Raw genomic sequence first — 19,761 nt, forward strand, 5'->3', positions numbered from 1 at the left:
CCCTCCAGACCTCTCCGACCTCCTCACCCACCACACTCCTTCCCGCCTCCGCAGGTTGATCGATGCTAACACACTCATGAGGAGTTAGACCCAGGCTCTTGGTAGGCGGTGTCTGACGGTGCCGGTTGTAATGTGATGCACAGTGGCAATAACAATCACAACAAAGAAAATGGAACAGTTACTAAAAAATGGTAGTGGTAGTAGTTAATGTCATAGCAGGGCGCTGCAGGGCGTTACAGTATGTAGCGTGGCACTGCAGGGCATAGCTGGACGTAGCAGGATGCAGCAGGGTTCAGCAGGACATTGCAGGGCAAAACGTAGCAGCAGTAGTACAGCGGGACCACAGCGACAACTGTAACCAAGATCTTGGTGCCATCCTAATCCAAGGAAATATGCTGGCCGAAAAGAAAACATAAGGACTCCGGGGAGTAAAGTCCCCAGAGCTAGGTCAACCAGAGCAGCAGCTCAGTGTGGCAAAGAAAGGAAATCCCCCAGCAGTCTAGAACTATACCAGCATAACTTAGAGAGACCGGTTAAGGAGAGGAGCCTGGTCGGGCCAGAACTCTCCCCGACCATATTGGGCCGTACTGTGCTGCCTCCCTCTACTTTTATTATATTATTGATCATATGGTAAATTAATCTGACGACTACAAACAGAAGCAGGTGGGCCTGGCTAGGCAGACGCTGCAACTCCTCAAGCAGACTACCATCGTTCAAACAGGTTCTCAAAACTCACCTCTTTGAAATTTTTCCTGTTAACAGACTTTCCCAGTTTTCCCCTCCTTTTCATTGCCCAACTCTCTTGCTTGCCTCTGCTTGTCCATGCACCTATGTGTTTTTCTTTTCTTTTGTCTGTTATGTAACCTTGTCTATGTGCCTTGCCTGTTTGTTTCTATGTGTTTATGTAACCACAGTGTCTAGAGTGTCTTGCTATAAAAAATTTAAAGTAAAAAAAAAAAAAAAAAGTTTGCAGGCTGCTAAAGCCTCACGTCCTTGAACGCACCTCTCTCTCCAGCGCTAGCAGGCGACACCTCAGGTCCTCGAACGCTCGTCCGGGGGTTCAGCGGCTCCTCCAGCACTCTCCCCTTCCCTGCAGTCAGCCACAGCAGTGTGAGCTCGTCCTTCTCCATCTGGCATGTTTCCCTCGTTCTGCTCTGCTTCCTCCCTGTGTACTTCCTGGTTTTCTACTCTCCATTACCCCATCTCCAACTCCATTTCTTTGTCCATGATTGGTCTCCCAGACCCCTGCCCCAAACGGTCTATTGGCTGTCAATTTGTGTCCTCAAACAATGTTATTGTCCACTCAGGCGCACTATGGCAGGAACTCAAAAAGAAGATTATACAAACCAACACAATCCCAAAAGCCACTAGTAAACATGCAAAGAGAAAGTAAATCAATAATTAAAGTACATCAAATAAATTAATAAAACATGCAACGCACACAACGAATAAAGAATAAATGAAGCAAACCAAAATAAACTTGCAAAAACAAACTATAACCAAACACACAAACCTACTTTCTAATTAACACCCCGTTCTGATTGTGACTCTGATTCCAAATGGAACTGAACTGTTTTTCGCTCTTCTCCCACATGGCTTCGGAAATTGTTTGACAGACAGATGGTTGATCCAATCCCCTGCCAAGTATTTTTGGAAAGTGCCTGCCCTTTTCCAAACAGGTTTCATTGACGGCTTCTCAGATGATTATGTGCAACAAACCATCTGGCGCCTCAGTATTGGTTGGTCCTGCGGGCGGTAAGGGAGCTCCAGATTTTTTGACCCCACCGGAGTCCTGTCGCCTGGGACGGATAGATGATAATAAAAAGGCTGCTCTCTGTTGGGGTTCCAGGACAGAGGCAAACTCCCCGCATCACACTCTAGACACACTCACACACCCTTTTACATAGAAATTATCATCATCACCCACTGCTGCTTCTTTGAAGGTAGGAAAAGATAAGCTCTAATTCCCAAACTGCTTTAGTTTGTTGTTATTCCTTCTATATTCTCCTATTACTATTTTCATACACCCAATACAAGTGTTGACCAGCTCAAACTCTGTTAGTGTAATGGGAATTCTCCCAACCAGAGAAATTCAACTTTCTTTAAAGCTACAAGGGCAAAAACCTATTATGAGTGAATCACAATTTCTGTTTGATATTTTTAGTATAGCACGGTTTTTCCCTGACATAAGGCTTAGACGCAGCATGTTTTTGCGCATATGAGCGTAAAAGCAATGTCGAGAGCATTTATATATGGAGATAGATATAGAGATAGATAGAGATAGAGATAGTTCACGTGTCACACAGCCACACACACACTCACAAAATGCGTGAGCGCTCACAGCAGCTGCTGAAGTAGCAGTAAAGTTAAAGCTGTGAATGTAGCAGTGCAGTCTGTTTACTGTTTATTATAGTTAGTGAATAAATGCTAAAACTCCTAAAGACCCAAGTTCCCGTGTTAAGTGTCAAATGACAAACAATAAAATAATGTGCTACACTCCAGAGCAGTAATAATCTGAGTTAGAGCTGAAACATCAAATTTAACTAGAAACATTGGGTCAGACTTTTTTGGGGACATAAACATAGTTTATGAATACAGGGGGACAATAAGTACTAATTTTTGGAAGAATTACCTGAATATATAAACAGATATCTCAGATAAAAGTGTGGCCATTTTTCCAAATCTACAGCTATATCCATTACCATCATTCCCATGAAAGGTGTTAGCGTACACATTTTCTCTATTTTATCTTTAAATGTATTTGACTTTGGAGAGGCATATCCAGATGATCATCATGGACTCACTCAGAGGGAAAATCAAGTTTTTCATCTCGATGTTTTATAAATATTTCAATTTCACTTCAGTTAGCGATATTTCAGTTTCAGTCTGTTCCCAGTAAGACTTGGGAGTATTTTGGTGCTCAGGGAAGCTTGATAACGACAAGGCTGTGTTTTGGCCTGAAAGCTGAACCCGACAGCCTTGAGCAATGGCTCACAGTTTCTTCATAGTTGCTATGACAGCTTCTTCAGTGTTGCCAGGTTCCTGTCACAGCTGACAGATCTCTAAATCAATCATTCTTCTCAGAATTTATGCTTCTGCATGTCTTCAAAAAGTGTATTAATTGATCAACGTTGGCATCATTACACTGTTGACTGGGATGAGGAGATGTGAATAACAAATCCAGCTCATTAAGCATACCAAAGAGGCAGTGTGGGTGAAACACAATGTGGGGCTACAGCAGATTAATGGAAAAGCCCAAACATCAAAACTGTGCACAGAGGTGATTCTCCGCTCTGATCAGAGAGAACATTTCTCCTCATCAGAGGGAGAGAAATTTGTGAAATTGCAGAGCTCTCAGATCTAAAGAGTATAACGATTGTTTGGCCGTGGGGATAATGGACCGTACTGGCTCAAAACTTCTAACGGGTCCAAAACCAAGAAATGAGATGTGAGCACCACAAATCACCTGTTATTTTTTGTATGTGTGAGCCGTTTCATATCCCAGTCATCCAGATGGTGGGGATAATTGGTGCTCCAAACTTAATGCAGGCTTTTTGCAGTTGTTTCATTTATGGATGTTCAGGTCTGTATGTGTGTGTATGTGTGTGTGTGTGCATACATACCATTCTCACCCTCCCAACAATGCCACAAGAAGCAGGACTGACACTCGCTGCTGTCCTGGGAGCGAGGGGGGCTATGTTTTAAGAGCACCGCAGCCCCCCCGAACAAACACGCATTATTCATCCCAACAGAACATAATAACTTTAATCCTCCTCCTATACACAAGAGTGCTCATTAACTCCATTTCCACAGAGACTGTTTGAGTGACTAAAACACATTAGCACCACAAACAGCGATCAAAACATCCCATTTATCTTTGTCTTCCTGCCACCCGTCCCACAATTCAACCTGATAAACACGCAGGCAAACAATAGAACAAAGAATGCACAAGGGAAAAGCAGGACATCAGTACCAAACACCCCGCCAAGACGAGATAAACAAAATCTGTTCTTTTTTTCCCCCAGAATTATCTGGGTTATTAGTTTTCCTTCACGGTTAAATGACTGCCGGCTCATTTGACAGACAGGATGAATGCAGGGAAGTGGGCTGGATGCTACAGAAGGAAAGCTTACCCTGATGTGAAAGAATGCACACTTGTAGTGTCAATCCGAACCCAGCTAGCACAAACATCAGTGCAGGGTGCTAAGTGGTGCTGGGTACCGGATTCAATACTTTTTAGGCACCGACTGAATTGCCTCTAAAGTATCTTGAATCGAAAAATGCCTCGTTATTCTACACCCAATTTCAATGTAAATGTCATTAGTGTCAGTGAAACAATCAGCATGTTTCTACTAAATGTTTCTAAGGGGAGGGGGAGTAACATTACAATAAACCATTTCCCCTTCCCTGCTGCTTCAAACATCCAAGAGGGGACAAACGTGAAATATATTGTGATGTTGTGGTGTTAGCTGCTGGCTGATGTTAGCGTGCTTGCTCGCTAACAGGTCAGGTATCGCCACAAATAGAATCAAGAAAAACATAATTATGTGGGGAACCCTGCAGCTTTTCATAAGAGTGACAAAACATGAATAAATGTGTTAGAGATTTTACTTTGCCAAAAATGCTCACGGTTTATACTGTTTTTATCTTACAGACTTAATTGTGTTTTCATTTGTGAACTTTGGCTGTCAGTGTGTGTGTCGTCTCACACAGACTATGAATGTAGCTGGCTTAACAGCAGGCTTCCTTATTTACTCACTTCCTATTGTGTGAGTGTCTAGGCCAGTGGTTCTTAACCTGGGTTCGATCAAACCCCAGGGGTTCGGTGAGTCAGTCTCAGGGGTTCAAGACACACACCCGACTCATATGATTCGTGATGACACGCCCCGCTTGGCCATCATCAGAAGGGTTCGGTGAACGCGCATATGAAACTGGTGGGGGTCAGTACCTCCAACAAGGTTAAGAACCACTGGTCTAGGCCCTCTTGATTGAACTGATTGAATCTATTCAACTCTGTTTGTGTGTGTGTATGTCCTTTTGAACTCAAACGTTATGCTGTTGTCTTGTGTAGTGGGCGGCCATAGGTCGCACACGTCTCTGCATGCATTGTGTAACTTGTTTCATGCTATAAAAAGGTTGCACTGAAGGAGAGCATTAGAGTTGGCTTGGAGATTGTCAGAGGGGACACTCAACAGCTCTCCTTGCAGCAAGTAAAAACTTGTCGTATTTCCTGTCTTCTGTTGATTACTGGAAAGAGTCTTGGTTACAAACTTGTGGGTAACTGCCAAAGTACCCAACAAAATGTTACTAATTGTAACGTGAATAAAACTGAAAAACTAATATGCATTAAAATGTCGCAAATGGCGGTTAACATTGAAGACAACAAATCCCATGATGAAGTTTACAACGTCACCAAGAGTCGGCGTTTATATCCATTGTTTTGATTGCGGGGCCCCTAGAGGCAGAAAATTACATACTGTAAGTTTAAATAATCGTGATCCGACTACTGATACTACTAGTAGTAGTAGTAGTACTGCTAATATAACTGCTGTTGGTGCCCGTGGCACCTTGGGTAGTTGACTGCAAATTTGCACTGCGCCACTAGCTTCACAAATATAAAGTCCTGTGTCTTTTTTTGCTGATATAATAATTATTAGCTAAGACATATGCTATTATATTATGTGCCATTCCTTTCCTATGGTAAACTGTTTATCCTCACAACTGAGCACAGCCAAATTTTTGCGGGCCATTAAGCTGTTGTGCAGACTTCACCTTCTTTGAACATGCACTTTTTTTGTCCTGCACCAGCAACTACTTGGATGTGTACAATATTGTCTTTTTTCAACTCTGTTTATCCCCCTACACTACTCAGCTACAACAGAATAATGCATACCCAAGCACTAAATCATCTCTTGCATAACCCAAGAGATGATATAAATGATAAAATGTTATATCCACTGTTTCACTAAGCATCCCTCTTGCTGCACTGATGTGCAGAATCCAGACTACACAATACCAGCCCTATAATATCTAATCTAAGGCTTTCATCATTCAGCAGCCTTATTTATTAATTAATTTAAGGTAATAGAGCCCAGTTGTGATGTACTCCTGCAGTAGTTTACCTCTGTTTATATATTGCATACTTACTGTCCTTGCTCCTCTGTCTCCTTCTCCTCAGCCCCTTGTTGTTACTCTTCAAACAGCAAAGAAAGAACAGCAAACACTCACACACAGAGCGGGGGGAGATACTGTATCTGCTCCAGATACATGACAGCAGTCATCCATTCATCTGCAGTCAGTGACGCCTTTCAATCAGGCCCTGCCACTTCTCTCCATCTTTCTTGTTTTCCAGCTGTCTCCTCACTCTTTTTCTGTCTCTTTCTGCTGTAAAACACACACACACACACACACACATATTCTGTTCAAACACACCACTTTCCAAGCTGCACAGCAGCCTTACTCGAGGTAATTTGAAGGAGGCAGAAGCTCCAAATGACACTAGACAGAGATGTTCTTATTCTCCTCCACTTATTCTGCTTCCATTATTTTCCATTTCCGTACAGTACATTCCACGCATGTGTTTTTCCTTATTTCTTACTTCACATCTTTATTTTTGACTGGTTTTATACAAAACATATATAGCCCAACACTGTCTTCTAAAAGTTACGTTTATATTTCATTTCAACAAACCTCATTATTTTATTTTTGTACTTTTCATTTCCTTTACAATCAAACGGTACAGTTAGCTGTTCAGAGACACAGTACATGCATAAATGTCTTAGGGGGTCGGTCCATGGATTTCAGCAACCTCTTCACATCCATTCCTAGTTCTCAGGGATGAGCGACTTTCATCCAGCAACACAGGAAAGAGAAACAAATGCACACAATTTAAAAAACTAAAAGGTCATTTTGAATGATGCCGAGTATGACAAAGAGATCAAACAATCAATAACACACCAGTTCAAATAGAAATACAATCATACAAAGCAACAAACAATATCAGTTTAAACTGTTACAGGTTGACAGTGGGCGGCTCTTAAGTAGGGATGCACCAAATCCAGATTTTCAGGGTTTGGCTGAATACCGAATCCACTGGTTAAGGTTCTTCCGAATCTGAAACCGAATACTGAATCCTGTAGGGCTAGCAAAGCTGGTAATAATCGTCTGGTTTTTAGCTGGGACTGTCCTTCCTTCGCCGTACCTGAAGTTACTGCATTTTGGCTGCTGTCTGTAGATTCCTTCATAAACAACTTGTATTCTTTTGTTTTAACAGCAGTGATGTGTATTGTTAAGGGTCCTTGCCACCACAAAAAGAATCAACATTGCAAATTGAACATGTAGCTCGACTTGAATCACCTTCTTTTGACTGAAACTACTGCCAAACAACACTTTTTCTGTTCACGGGTTCCATTTTCCATTGCATTTCCATTGAACGGTGTCCCTACGTGAACACCTTCCCATAATCAACGGCGGCGTCATTGTGTCGACCAGCGACCAAAAAATGTAAGGTTCTGCCGAACATTGTCAAAAAGCCCAAGATTTGCCCAAATCCGTGGCAGAATCCTGGATTCGGCGCATCCCTGCCAGTAAGTAGAGTCCTAAAGCGTCCAAGCAAGGCTGGCCCTGACCACTTTGGTGCTCCAGGCCAGTTTATAGCTGGTGCCCCTTGCATCACAGCCAATTCCACCTTCAACCATTGTGTTCATACACTCACACAAAAACTGCACAGTTTTCTGTTTATTAGGTTGTTTATATTAGAAACATAACAAAACACTCTTGATGAAGGTACAGAGTATTATCACTAAACTAGTAATATCAATAAATGGCGATGCTGAACAAGAGCAGTGTGCGGTAAGACTTATTTTATGAAAAGATTTAAGAGAAAAACAAACAAAACCTATGTTATATAAAACAGGTGACATCAAATTTATGATATACAGTATACAATATCAAGTATCCAACTAACCTTAATGCAAAGACGCTGAGAGCCTCTGACCACGTGTCAGTAATTTCCGAGTTGGGAGTGAGAATGGCTTGGGAGGGGACAGAGGAAACTAATGCTGGATTTGCAATTGTGGTATTAATACATTTCAAAAGTGCATCTGAAGAGGAGTACATTTGTGACCCTTGGGTGTTACATTATGTTGATAAAAAAAGCTGCCAATGGTCAACTCCAGCCAATAAATAGCACCTACTCGGACATCTCTCCATAAGTGCATATGTGTGTATTTTGGGCCTGTGTGTAATATGTGTAATAACTAACAACAGAATAAAAAAAGATTTTTTTTTTCCTTGTGGGATCAATGAAGTATGTATTCTGCCACATTATAGCCTATAATATCTTCAGCACAAGCAGCAACAACAATTACACCTAGCATTCAACCCTTTACTTGACCATCGTAAGCAGAGCTAACATTGGCTAACTAGATGAAATAATACAAATGGAATAAAATATATAAAAATGCCAAATCTGTCTAGAGCCGGGGCCGTGATGCGCCAGTGGAGAGAGGAGGAACTGATGTGGCGGGGTGATGGTATGTAGTTATCTTGTTGTATGGGCTTTGGGCAGGGCTCAACATTTAAAAAAATCCCCACTGGCCCCCGGGGCCAGTAGATCAATTCAATTCAATTCAATTCAATTTTATTTATAGTATCAATTCTTAACAAGAGTTATCTCGAGACACTTTACAGATAGAGTAGGTCTAGACCACACTCCAGAATTTACAAGGACCCAACAGTTCTAGTAGTTTCCTCCAGAGCAAGCAACAGTGCGACAGTGGCGAGGAAAAACTTCCTTTTAGGAAGAAACCTCGGACAGACCCAGGCTCTTGGTAGGCGGTTGGGGTTAGTGGAAATAACAAAAATAGAAAAAATTAGTAGTTTGTAGCAGTTCTACAAACTACAGATCAGAGTTTTGCTGGCCCCTTCTACATTTTGACTGGCCCTGAATGAAATATAAGGAAAACACTTTTCCATGAAACTGTATTTATTGTGTATATTATGATTAATCAGAACAGCAAACAACTGTTTTATTAATTTTATTACATTTATTTAAATGTATTTTTATTTAGGCGAAACTCCTTCTGCCTTTAAATTGATCCTAAACAAAAACTGTTTTGTTTAAATAATGCAATTTATTGAAATACTGTGAAAACTGGTGTAATTCTTATACCAATCCAACAAAATTGTTGATTGAACCAACTCAAATCAGCTGTTCTGGAACAGAAAACTCAGAGTTTCCTATCTCAGGGTAAATCAACTCAGAGCTCAGGGTTAGAGTTTGTTAAACCTCATCCTAAAATGGGCCCCTGGTCAGTGTCTGAGGGCCCCAGGTTTCGGGCTGGGATGGATGGAGGAGGTCAGAGAGGTACTGTGGGGCCATGGCATTGAATTTGATTTTATATGTTAGTACTGTAAGTGTTAAGTGTATTATTTACATTACCGTATAAATGAAAACATAACTTAATTCCTTAATATATCTTTCATATTTTTGATTTGTAGTCGGTAGGTTGACAGCTAACGTTAGCCAGCTGAAGCTAAAAGTCGATCGACGGTGCGTACTGTACATTACACAGGCTGACAGCAGCATAGAGTCCAGAATTAATAAATCAAAGCAGGCGATAGAAAGCTGTTGAGCATGACCAACACCTAATCTAATACTTATTTTACTTAATTTACTAGAAAAACAAACAAAAAAAATATAAATTTTGCGGATTATGATGAGGCAAAATTTACGCCAGTGTCCTCACATGCCATAGGGTTAGAGTTAGTAGCATAGGTTACCATGGTGATTGGTTAGGTTTGGGTTGACATGGCTTAGGCATTAACCTTAACTTCATTAATGAGCTTTAGATGTTATGATAGATGTATTTATGAACTTTGGACAGTGCCAGGCTAGCTGTTTCCCCAGTCTTTATGCTAAGCTACTCTAACCCCATTCTGGCTCTAGCTACATAATTCACTCACAGACAAGAGATCAATATCAATCTTTAATTTCACTCTTGGATCAAAGAAAAGAAACATATTTTCCAAACTATTGAACAATTCCTTTAAAAGATATCACATGGCCTTTGTTGAATGTCTTCCTCTCTCTACCATTTTTTTTATCTCTAAAATAAACCTGGGAAATTAACAATGATAAGAGGACTGGATAGTGTTCTGGGGTTGGTTATGGGTGCTACTTGTCTCACGCAGCCACTGTGCATATGCTGACAGCTTCCTCTCTTTGTATATTATTGGTACAGACCAGTGGTGGATGCTGGTCTTTCAAACAGGGGAAGCTCATTTTTGGCCTAAATCATGAAAAAGTGTTTGAAAAACAGTTTACTAGCTGGCTAGTTCTAACGAAGCAATATTAAACACAAAGGAGGAAATCCAGGAATTAGGTTAAACTGAAACAAGGAATGTGCTATATAACTGTATGAAATTTATGATGAAAATTGCAATTTTAACAAGCAAATAGGAAAAAATAGGTTGCAGCAGTTTGTCTTTCGACTACACTTGCAAAATCCGCGATGGGACTGAGCTCGAATAGCTTTGGCGACCTTTTATACTACAAAATTGCTGTCTATCAAAAGGAGATACAGTCTTTTGACAGACCCTTAAATCATCACGCAGAAGCCCAGAGTCCAGGTCAGCCCGCTCCTCCATTCACCCCCAGAAAGGGGGATAATCGCAGCATTTATCCAATGACCATCTAGTTTTGAAGCACTGAAAAAAACTGAAAAAAACTGTTCAAAGCAGCCCAAGTGAAGTCAATGGACGGCAGGCTTTAACAGGGAAATGCACTGTGACGCTACGGGAACGTGTGAGAAGGAACTTGAGTCAGTCAACCTGCTATATGTAGCTGATTCTGAATGAACTTGTCTTCAAGATGAACGTGTTCTAACACATTTTTCACTCAATCAAATGTTAACATAATAGTACATATTTGACCATTCTTTTTTTGACATTTAAGGGAAAGCCTTATAGTCTTAAGAAATCGCCTCTGGTACAGTCTGTGTAAAAAATGACTTCTCCAAGAAAACTGTTTAATTAAAAAGTGACCTTTTCCACGAATCACTCTATTTCCTGCCCAAGGGTCCTGAGTCCTGTTGCTACCCAGTTCCTATATAGAAGCTCTATTAGCATCCTGCTTTAATAGAACACAGAGGACACCTCAGGCCTGTTGAGCAGCTCTCTGCAGTTAGCCAAATGAGAGGCAGAGGCAAATGTGGAAGGCTCTGTGTGCTCTGTGCTGTTATTTTTATAAGAAACACAGTACAATTATTTCTTATAATGAGGTCAGACTTCAGGGCCAATTAACCCAATAGGGGGCATTGGGGCAAAAGCACCCACCTTTACCCTGAATATAATTAAGTTCTTGAGTGACATAAGATTGGTGAAATAAATATTGTTATAAGATGATCACAGCTGACATCGGGCAAGAGGACAATCATTCATACTAAACACCTAAACACCTGCACTGGGTTGCATCAGCTATGCCTAAGTTCAAACGTAGACTAGTTTGAATGTAACTAAGGTCGGAGTTTACGCGCTTCTAACATTTTAAGAGTTACTCCAGCTGAAATAGTTCTAACGTAGGCACAAGTTACAACTTAAATCTTACACCTAGCCCTTAGTAGGTGTAAAGTCCTCTGTAAAATCATGAGTCATGGTGTAACATTGGCCATATCGTTGGTGGGATAACCTGGATGATCGACCTGCTGTTTTGCGTTGGCAACACGTTCTTTGGGATAGATTACACCCCTTGGATAACTATGATGATTTTGATTATTACGCTTTTGTTTTCCACAAGAGGATTACACCTGCTGGCAGCAGACTTGGCTTAGACAACCTTGATTAATAGCTGCTTAGCACCAATGTAACTAAGATGAACCTTACATTTTCATGGTGCAACCAAACATCGACACAATGTTAGTATTAGACTATCTAAGTTTCAATGTATTTAACAGTTTAGTTTGGACACCCTAGCTTAAGAGAACGGGAGAACATGTAAACTTCACACAGAAAAGATGTCAGCTGTGATCGGATCGAAACCAGCTTCTTGATGCTTAAAGAACCATCCCATTGATCAAACCAAAAGATACTCAAAGCTGGAATGGGAACAGAAAATAAAGTCCACTTTTCGGGAGGTTTAATAAAAGACTGGGCAATATCCACTACGTTTCACCGGGATTGCTCTATTCAATTCAATTTTCAATTTTAGTCATAGTATCAATTCATAACAAGAGTTATCTCAAGACTCTTTACAGATAGAGTAGGTCTAGACCACACTCCAGAATTTACAAGGACCCAACAGTTCTAGTAGTTTCCTCCAGAGCAAGCAACAGTGCGACAGTGGCGAGGAAAAACTTCCTTTTAGGCAGAAATCTCGGTCAGACCCAGGCTCTTGGTAGGCGATGTCTGACGACCGATTGGGGTTAGTGGAAATAACAAAAATAGAAAAAATTGTAGTTTGTAGCAGTTCTTTGAGGTAGTTCATGGCATAGCAGGGCACTGTGGGCATTACAAGGCACAGCAGGATGTAGCTGGGCACCGCAGAACGTGTAGCGGGACCATGGCGACAGCTGCTACCATGATTTGGAGCATCCCTGATCCGAGGGAACATGCTGAAAAAAGAACATAAGGACTCCGGGGAATGACTCCCCAGAGCTAGTTAAACACGCATTTCTGGGACATGGATGCACTAAAGAAAAATAGGAAGATAGAGGGAGAGGAACTCAGTGTGTCAAGGAAGTCCCCAGCTGTCTAAAACTATTACAGCAAAACCAAGAGACAGGGTAAAGAGAGGAGCCTGGTTGGCTAGAACTCTCCCCAACCGGATCGGGCTGTATGCCAAGTCTCCCTTTAGTTTTATTATATGCTTGATTATAGAAGATAAATCTGACAACTATGACGAGAAGCAGGTGGGCCGGTTAGCACGCTGCGACTCCTCACTCCCTACATCTCATCTATGCCTAACTATAAGCTTTATCAAAGAGGAAAGTCTTAAGCCTACTCTTAAATATGGAGACGGTTGTCTGCCTCCCGAACCCAAACGGAACCTGGTTCCACAGGAGAGGAGCCTGATAACTGAACGCTCTGGCTCCCGTTCTACTTTTAGAGACTCTAGGAACACAAGTAACCCTGCACTCTGGGAGCGTAGTGCTCTTGTAGGGTTGTAAGGTATTATGAGCTCTTTAAGATAAGATGGTGCCTGACCATGAAGAGCTTTGTAGTGAGAAGAAGGATTTCAAATTCTATTCTAGATTTTACAGGAAGCCATGCAGAGACTATAAACAAGAGATGTGGTCTCTTTTCCTGGTTCCGTCAGAACACCGTGCCGCAGCATTCTGGATTAGCTGTAGAGTCTTTATGGATTTTTTCGACAGCCTGATAGTAAAGATTGCAGTAACCCAGCCTAGCAGTAACAAATGCATGGACTAGTTTTCTGCATCATTTTTAGACAGGATATTCCTGATTTTTGCAATATTACGTAGGTGAAAAAAGGCGATCCTTGAAATTTGCTTTATGTGGGAATTAAAGGACATGTCCTGATCAAAGATGACTCAAGATTCCTCACAGTGGTGCTGGAGGCCAGGGTAATGCCATCCAGAGTAACTATCTCTTTGGATAATGCGTCACGGAGGTGCTTGGGTCCCAGAGCAATAACTTCAGTTCTGGTGCCACCGAAAATGTCTGTTACCTTCATCTTTTTTTGTGTTGGTGTTTTAAACTCCGATGGATTTCTGACGATGGTTACCTGCTCCTCAGATCTCTGCAGGGTAAATCCAGACAGCTAGCTAGACTATCTGTCCAATCTGAGTTTTCTGTTGTACAATTAGAAAAACATTTGAATGTACACATGTTCCACCATAACAAGTTCCTTCCTGAGGCTATTTTGCAGAGGCACCGCAGCTCCCTCTGGTGCTTAGCACCGCCCATGATGATTGTGAATGGTTTAAAGAAAAGCCAATAAACCAGAGCATTCCGTAATGCTGTGTGGATTAGCCAGACCCTCCTCCACAACGCTGTGGAGGAAGGTCTGGCCAAGTGAGACTAATAAAAGACGGATATTGTCCCTTTATGGCAGACTTATCTTTTTGCATTTAATTATTTTCTGGTTTGTTAGTGATGCTAACTTTTTGTTTTGTAGTGTACGCACAGATCATGTAACAATATTCTTTAGTCAGTTTCTTCCAGTGAATTTTTCATGTCTGCCTTCCAAATAATGGATGGAGATTGTTAGATCCTTGCAGAGTAGAGGATCTTCTATTAGGATGGAAGGGCCTATTTTAGGCTGTAGAGCCTGGTCTCCTGTCTGTTCTAAAGGTTTGGGCCTGAGAGAGAGTGAGGAGGTGGAGGTGTATGAAGAACATGCAGCAAGTAATGAAATGTTGAAGGGCAATCTTTAATCAGCAGCCTTCCTTATGCCTACCATATACTGGAAGACTTTGAACAGAGTTTGAAAAGATTAAGGTCGGACACCATCTCACATCTAAAGACAATCATCTCACATGTAAGGGATGACGTAGAGCGACATGGTTCTTATAGAGAATACAACCCCGACAGAGTGAACAGGTCTCTTGCAAGGTCAGACATTGCAAGACAAAAACTAGATTCTTTTGAAAAATGTAACCAAGCTAGCTAGCTACCGCTAGCGTTAGCTGGCAACTTGAGGGAAAGTTTTCAGATTTTCTGTTCTGCCGTACATGCAGATAAATGGTCTGCCTTTATCCGCCAGTAAAACTCCTATTAGACGACACGCTTCAGAAAGGTTGAAAATCAGCAATTTTTCCCTCATTCTAGCCACTTCCTACCTTCTGTTTGGGGGTGGAGGGAGCGTACCCATTGGTTGTTCACATGATTTGTAACTTCATTGCCAAGACTTAAAACTTAAGTTACTATCAAACACGTTTGATTTTGATGGAACGTCAAGACGGGAAGAAGACTGACTTGAAAGGTTGTTTGGTGTAAGGTCGGCATTAGTCTACAGCTGTGTGCAAAACACAAGACAGGAAGGAGAATCATTGGATATTAAAGAACAATGAGCTTCATGTTGATAGAGAAATCAACAATTGAGTGGTGCACAGAGAACAACCTACTGCTCAGCGTCATCAACAACAAGGAGCTGATTATTGATTTTAGAAAAAGGGGGGGAAGACACACACCCCTGTCTACATTGGTGAAGCTGAGTTGGAGCTGGTGAACAGTTTTAGGTTCCTGAGAATAAGCATCATAGAGAATCTGATATCGTCTCTTGAGTCTTGGATTCATTCTGATGAATGGGCAACTCTAATTCAGCCAAAACTGACAGGTTGAGGTTGAATTTTAAGACCTTTTATTACTCATTGTGCTACAATATGAAAGAATTGTTAATCTTGCTGGTTTATTATCCATCATTGTTGCCCTTCCTCATTGTTTTTTAGTTTACTTAGGATTTTACCAAACTTTTAGATTAATTTATATTCAGTGTAGGAAGAATACCATACATTACAAATGACATCAACTTGACCGAGTGCTCTTTTAGTTTCTGTGCGAAACATTTGATTTGGTTGATTTTTCTGTTTCTGATTATAAGGCAGTGCATTTCCAGGTCCCATTCGTCTCTCCTGACCCTAAAACCCCTACAGTGATTCACTCCACCGGGGTTAATTATTGATGGTCAAATGAAGCTTCACAAACCACTATCTTTATTTTCTGAGCTCACTAAATGGCGCTCTCTATTCAAAGAAAACAGTTAAAGGAATGGCAATTCAGTGTGTTTTCAACCCTTTGTTGAACAGAGAGCGCCATCTAGGGAACTCAGAAAATAAAGAGTGGTTCGCGTAGCTTCATTTGACCATCACTAGCATTGATACACTTTCTGTTCCTCATTTCTGTCCAGATTGTACTGTCTAAAACAATTTGTTATTACTCCCAAACACCATAGAAAAGCTTGTCAGTATTTTCAACAGCTGGTGCACAAAAAAAATCAAAATCTTCTCTCAAAGATCTGATGTCTTCTTATCAGCATTTTGATTCTAATTGACCTGTCAGCCTTTCAGCTTTCTAAAGCTCAAAAACGTGCTGTATTTGCTGGTCTTTCAGCTGCTAAGAGAATGATTGCAACCCGTTGCTGAGTCCTTAAAGTCAACTCAAAGCCTTTTCTTTTGTTTTCGTGTTTGATTGGTCCCTTGTCTTGTGTCTGTCTGTGTTTGTGTCTGTCTGTGTTTGTGTCTGTTTGTGTGTGTCTGTTTCTGCTTGTGTTGTTTTTAGGGGTGATCCGAGTATCCGGCTGAAACGAGTATCCGGTAGGCTACGGATAAAGCACTTTTGCCGAGTACAAGTATTATACGAGTAATATGAGTCAATATCCGTGCTCGGATTGAATACAACTCCTCAACTGGCCGCGCAGCGTTCTGTGATAATCACAGCCCCCCCGCCTACAAACCCAAATCACACACACAGAACATGGAGAAATGCGCTCCCTCTCTCCCCCTCTCTCTCTCTCTCTCTCTCTCTCTCCTCTCTCTTTCTCTCTCTCTCTCTCTCTTGCTCACTCGCTCTCTCTCCCGCTCCGTCAGGCAGGCAGTCGGGTCTGCGGATCTGTTCCGTTAACGTTTAGGGTTTCTTCAGCTTCAGGTTTGTTTTTAACTCCGGTTTGTAGTCCTTACATAGTAACCAGTAGTTTCTGGTGAACGTGGGTTTGTAGTCCTTACTAGTAACCAGTAGGTTTCTGGTGAACGTGGGGTTTGTAGTCCTTACCATAGTAACCAGTATATTTCGTGAACGGGTTTCAGACATGCTGCTTGGTTTAATGCAACTCCTTGCATCTCTGCCATCGGAGATTTTATTTTTTTAACTGTCAGCTGCCCCCCGCCCCCTCTCTCTCTCTTTCTTTCTCTCTCTCTGTGTTCTCTGTCTTACTCTCACACACACACACCCACACCACACACACACACACACAACACACACATATACCTTGTGTGAAATAAAAAAATAAAAAAGAACCAAAAAAAAATAATCACACTGATCATAAAAAAATAAAAAGTTAAAAAAAGAAAGTTATATTGGGTATAAAAACTCTTGTTCATTACATTTTACTTCATAATTGCAACCGCATATGTTGTATTCATTGTTGGGCAAAACGTTCTGTATATAGTTTGTGTGTTACCATGACAACACCATATCTGAAGCTTGATGCTGTCATGTAAATAGTTTTCAATCAGCAATAAATATAACAATTTTTGATCAACTCATATCAATTGCATGCTTAAATAACATACGGTTAAGCCCCGCACATTTCAAGAGAACCTGACCCACTTCCGGGTTAAATCTGACCACTTCCCTGGTTTATGAGGCCCCTCCCAGAGTCCACAAGTAGAACGGATCGGGCCGGATACAGATACAGATACAGATAATGCTGTACTCGCTCATCCCTAGTTGTTTTGTCTCCCTCCTCTCAATTTTCCTCTGGGGTGGTTTTGTAGCCCGTGGACGCTGGGTGTTGTTTGTAACTTTGGGAACATTATGTTTTCTGAATAAAAAAACAGTACTTTGGTTGGTCTGGATATTTTAACTGAGACACCTCTCTTCTCTAAGCTGCTATTTCCAAATAAGATCTTAGAAAAATGCTTCCACTCAATTAATTTCTTTTATGAACAATCAAAAAATTTTACTATGCACAGTACTAGGACTGCTCTGGTCAAGGTCTCCAATGCCTTACGGCTTGTTGCCGACACCAACCTGTAGCCTACTCCATTTTAACTCTTCTGGACCTCAGCACAGCCTTTGACACAGTGGACCATAATGTCACAATTTGCCATCTGAGAAACTTTGTTGGCATCATTGATGCAGCTCTGGATTGCTTCATCTCTTATCTGTCCAACAGGTCCTTCTCTATTAAACTCTGTCTCCTCCTCTCGTGCTCCTATCTTTTGTGGGGTCTCCCAGGGTTCTCTTCTGGGTCTCCTCTCATTCACTATATACCATTTACCATTATAAAAACATAAAGATTAAAATGGCCCCAAGTTGATTTCCTGATGCAGTTAATGTGAATTACATCAACTGACAGGAAGGGACAAGAATGGACCAGACTGTTTCCTAGCAAGTGAATTCATTTGAAAAGGTCTAAATCATAGACACAAAACAGTTTTATATCTATGGTCTATATTACATTCAATCCCTGGGACAAGTCATGCATTGACATAATATTGATTTTCATTGTTATGTAGATGATACACAGCTGTGTGTCTCCATATTGCCATTTACCATCCATCTATCCTTTAATATGTCCTGAAATGTTGAACAATTCTTAAGTTCAATTTCCTCCACCATTTCAAATGGTGCCTCATTTGTAAGGAACATGTATTTGTGGGATGAGTAGCAGAGCTGAGTATGTGGGTTGCACCTATGAAAAATTTGCCAAATATTCTCTGCCAATTCCCAACAGCTTATTCTGCTATTGATCAGCCAACGTGATTGTGTTGGTCCCTCTGGCATGAACAGCACGCCCAAGCTGATCCCACAAGTGTTTAGTGGAGTTGAGGTCAGGACTGCTGGCAGGCCTTTCTATCTTGTCCACTCCCACATGGAGGTAGTCTTTGACCCCACCCTGTGGGGGCTAGCGTTGTCTTCTTGGAGGATAGAGTTCAGTCCCAGACTGTGGAGCTATGGGATGGCCACTGGTTGCAGAATCAGGCACCTGATTGTCAGCACCTGGGGGTACCAGAAGCTCAAAACAAGAGTCAGCAGCAACAGCAAAGAAAAGTTGTTTGGCATGGACAGAGACGATTTGGCAAATTCTTCATGTGTGCAACCCACATACTCAGCTCTGCTGCTCATCCCACAAATGCATGTTCCTTACAAATGTGGCACCATTTGAAAAGGAACTAAACAGGCTTTCCAACAGTATAAGATTCATTGCCAAAAAGCATTGTTACCACAGAGAAATAATCTACTCAACACAAATGTCCTTACTTTTTGTACTAAATTGGTTTGATTGACAAGTTGCTTAATTTCTAAATGTTGAAAATGTCAGTAATGAATCTATCATGACATTGTGGCAGCATGTTTTCTACCCCCCTGCTGCGTACATCCACAATAGTAAATTAATACCATGCATACTTGGATATTTGGAATTTCTCATTAGAATCAGTTCAGTTTAAGCTTCTACCAGAGAATGGCAGTGAGCTGAACTGTGGGTCTGAGTCCAGCAGCAGCACCCTAGGGTGGTCCGAGGGCACAGCAGTGATCTACTGCCACCCTGAGTCTGGGCAACGCTGACATTATGCCACCCAGCTTTCCCATCAGACTTCATCTGACACTTCAGTTTGTGTGTGTGTGTGTGTGTGTGTGTGTGTGCGTGTGTGTGTGTGTGTGCGTGTGCGTGTGTGTGTTTCTTTTACTCCCAGTGCCAGCAATTTCCTGCTGTCAGTCCATCTGATGGAGCAATACAATTAAGTTTCATTTTCAAAATTTAGCTTCTGCTTTTCTATTGGGCTAAATTGTCAGCTGCCTTCTTCAAGAATCCAACTGTTCTTTGTTGATGTTTTATGTACTTTTTTTTCTTACCTTAACAGTCGTGTATTGTCATCACTCCTTTTTTTTTCCCACAACCCAACAGCTCCATAGTCTTCCACATCTATGATGGCTATTGTGTCCAATTAAGAAATGTACAAATATCCTTTTTCATTGCTGTCTGGGAAAAAGGTTACTTTCTTCTTTTTCATTTCTAAAAAGACATAAACACATTTCTTATGAAAGTTTGAATCCTCTGACTTTGATCTACAGTTCCCA

General features: G+C 41.3%; 2 long non-coding RNA genes across 2 annotated transcripts in view; both read left to right on the forward strand.

Moving 5' to 3' along the window:
- The window catches only part of LOC116669847 (uncharacterized), a 9,327-nt gene extending 1,924 nt beyond the window's left edge, over nt 1-7,403 (forward strand). Inside the window, exons 2-3 of the long non-coding RNA XR_004326872.1 lie at nt 1,387-1,389; nt 7,176-7,403. This is a non-coding gene — a long non-coding RNA (uncharacterized LOC116669847). The remainder of the gene's footprint in view (nt 1-1,386; nt 1,390-7,175) is intronic.
- Nucleotides 7,404-15,505: 8,102 nt separating this feature from the next.
- LOC116669858 (uncharacterized) lies at nt 15,506-18,951 on the forward strand. Its single transcript, XR_004326883.1, has 3 exons — nt 15,506-15,516; nt 16,693-16,695; nt 18,751-18,951. It is a non-coding gene; the product is annotated as an uncharacterized LOC116669858 (long non-coding RNA).
- The last annotated feature ends 810 nt before the right edge of the window (nt 18,952-19,761 follow it).

This window comes from Etheostoma spectabile, chromosome 20, assembly GCF_008692095.1.
Source record: "Etheostoma spectabile isolate EspeVRDwgs_2016 chromosome 20, UIUC_Espe_1.0, whole genome shotgun sequence".
NCBI classification, from domain to species: Eukaryota; Metazoa; Chordata; class Actinopteri; order Perciformes; family Percidae; genus Etheostoma; species Etheostoma spectabile.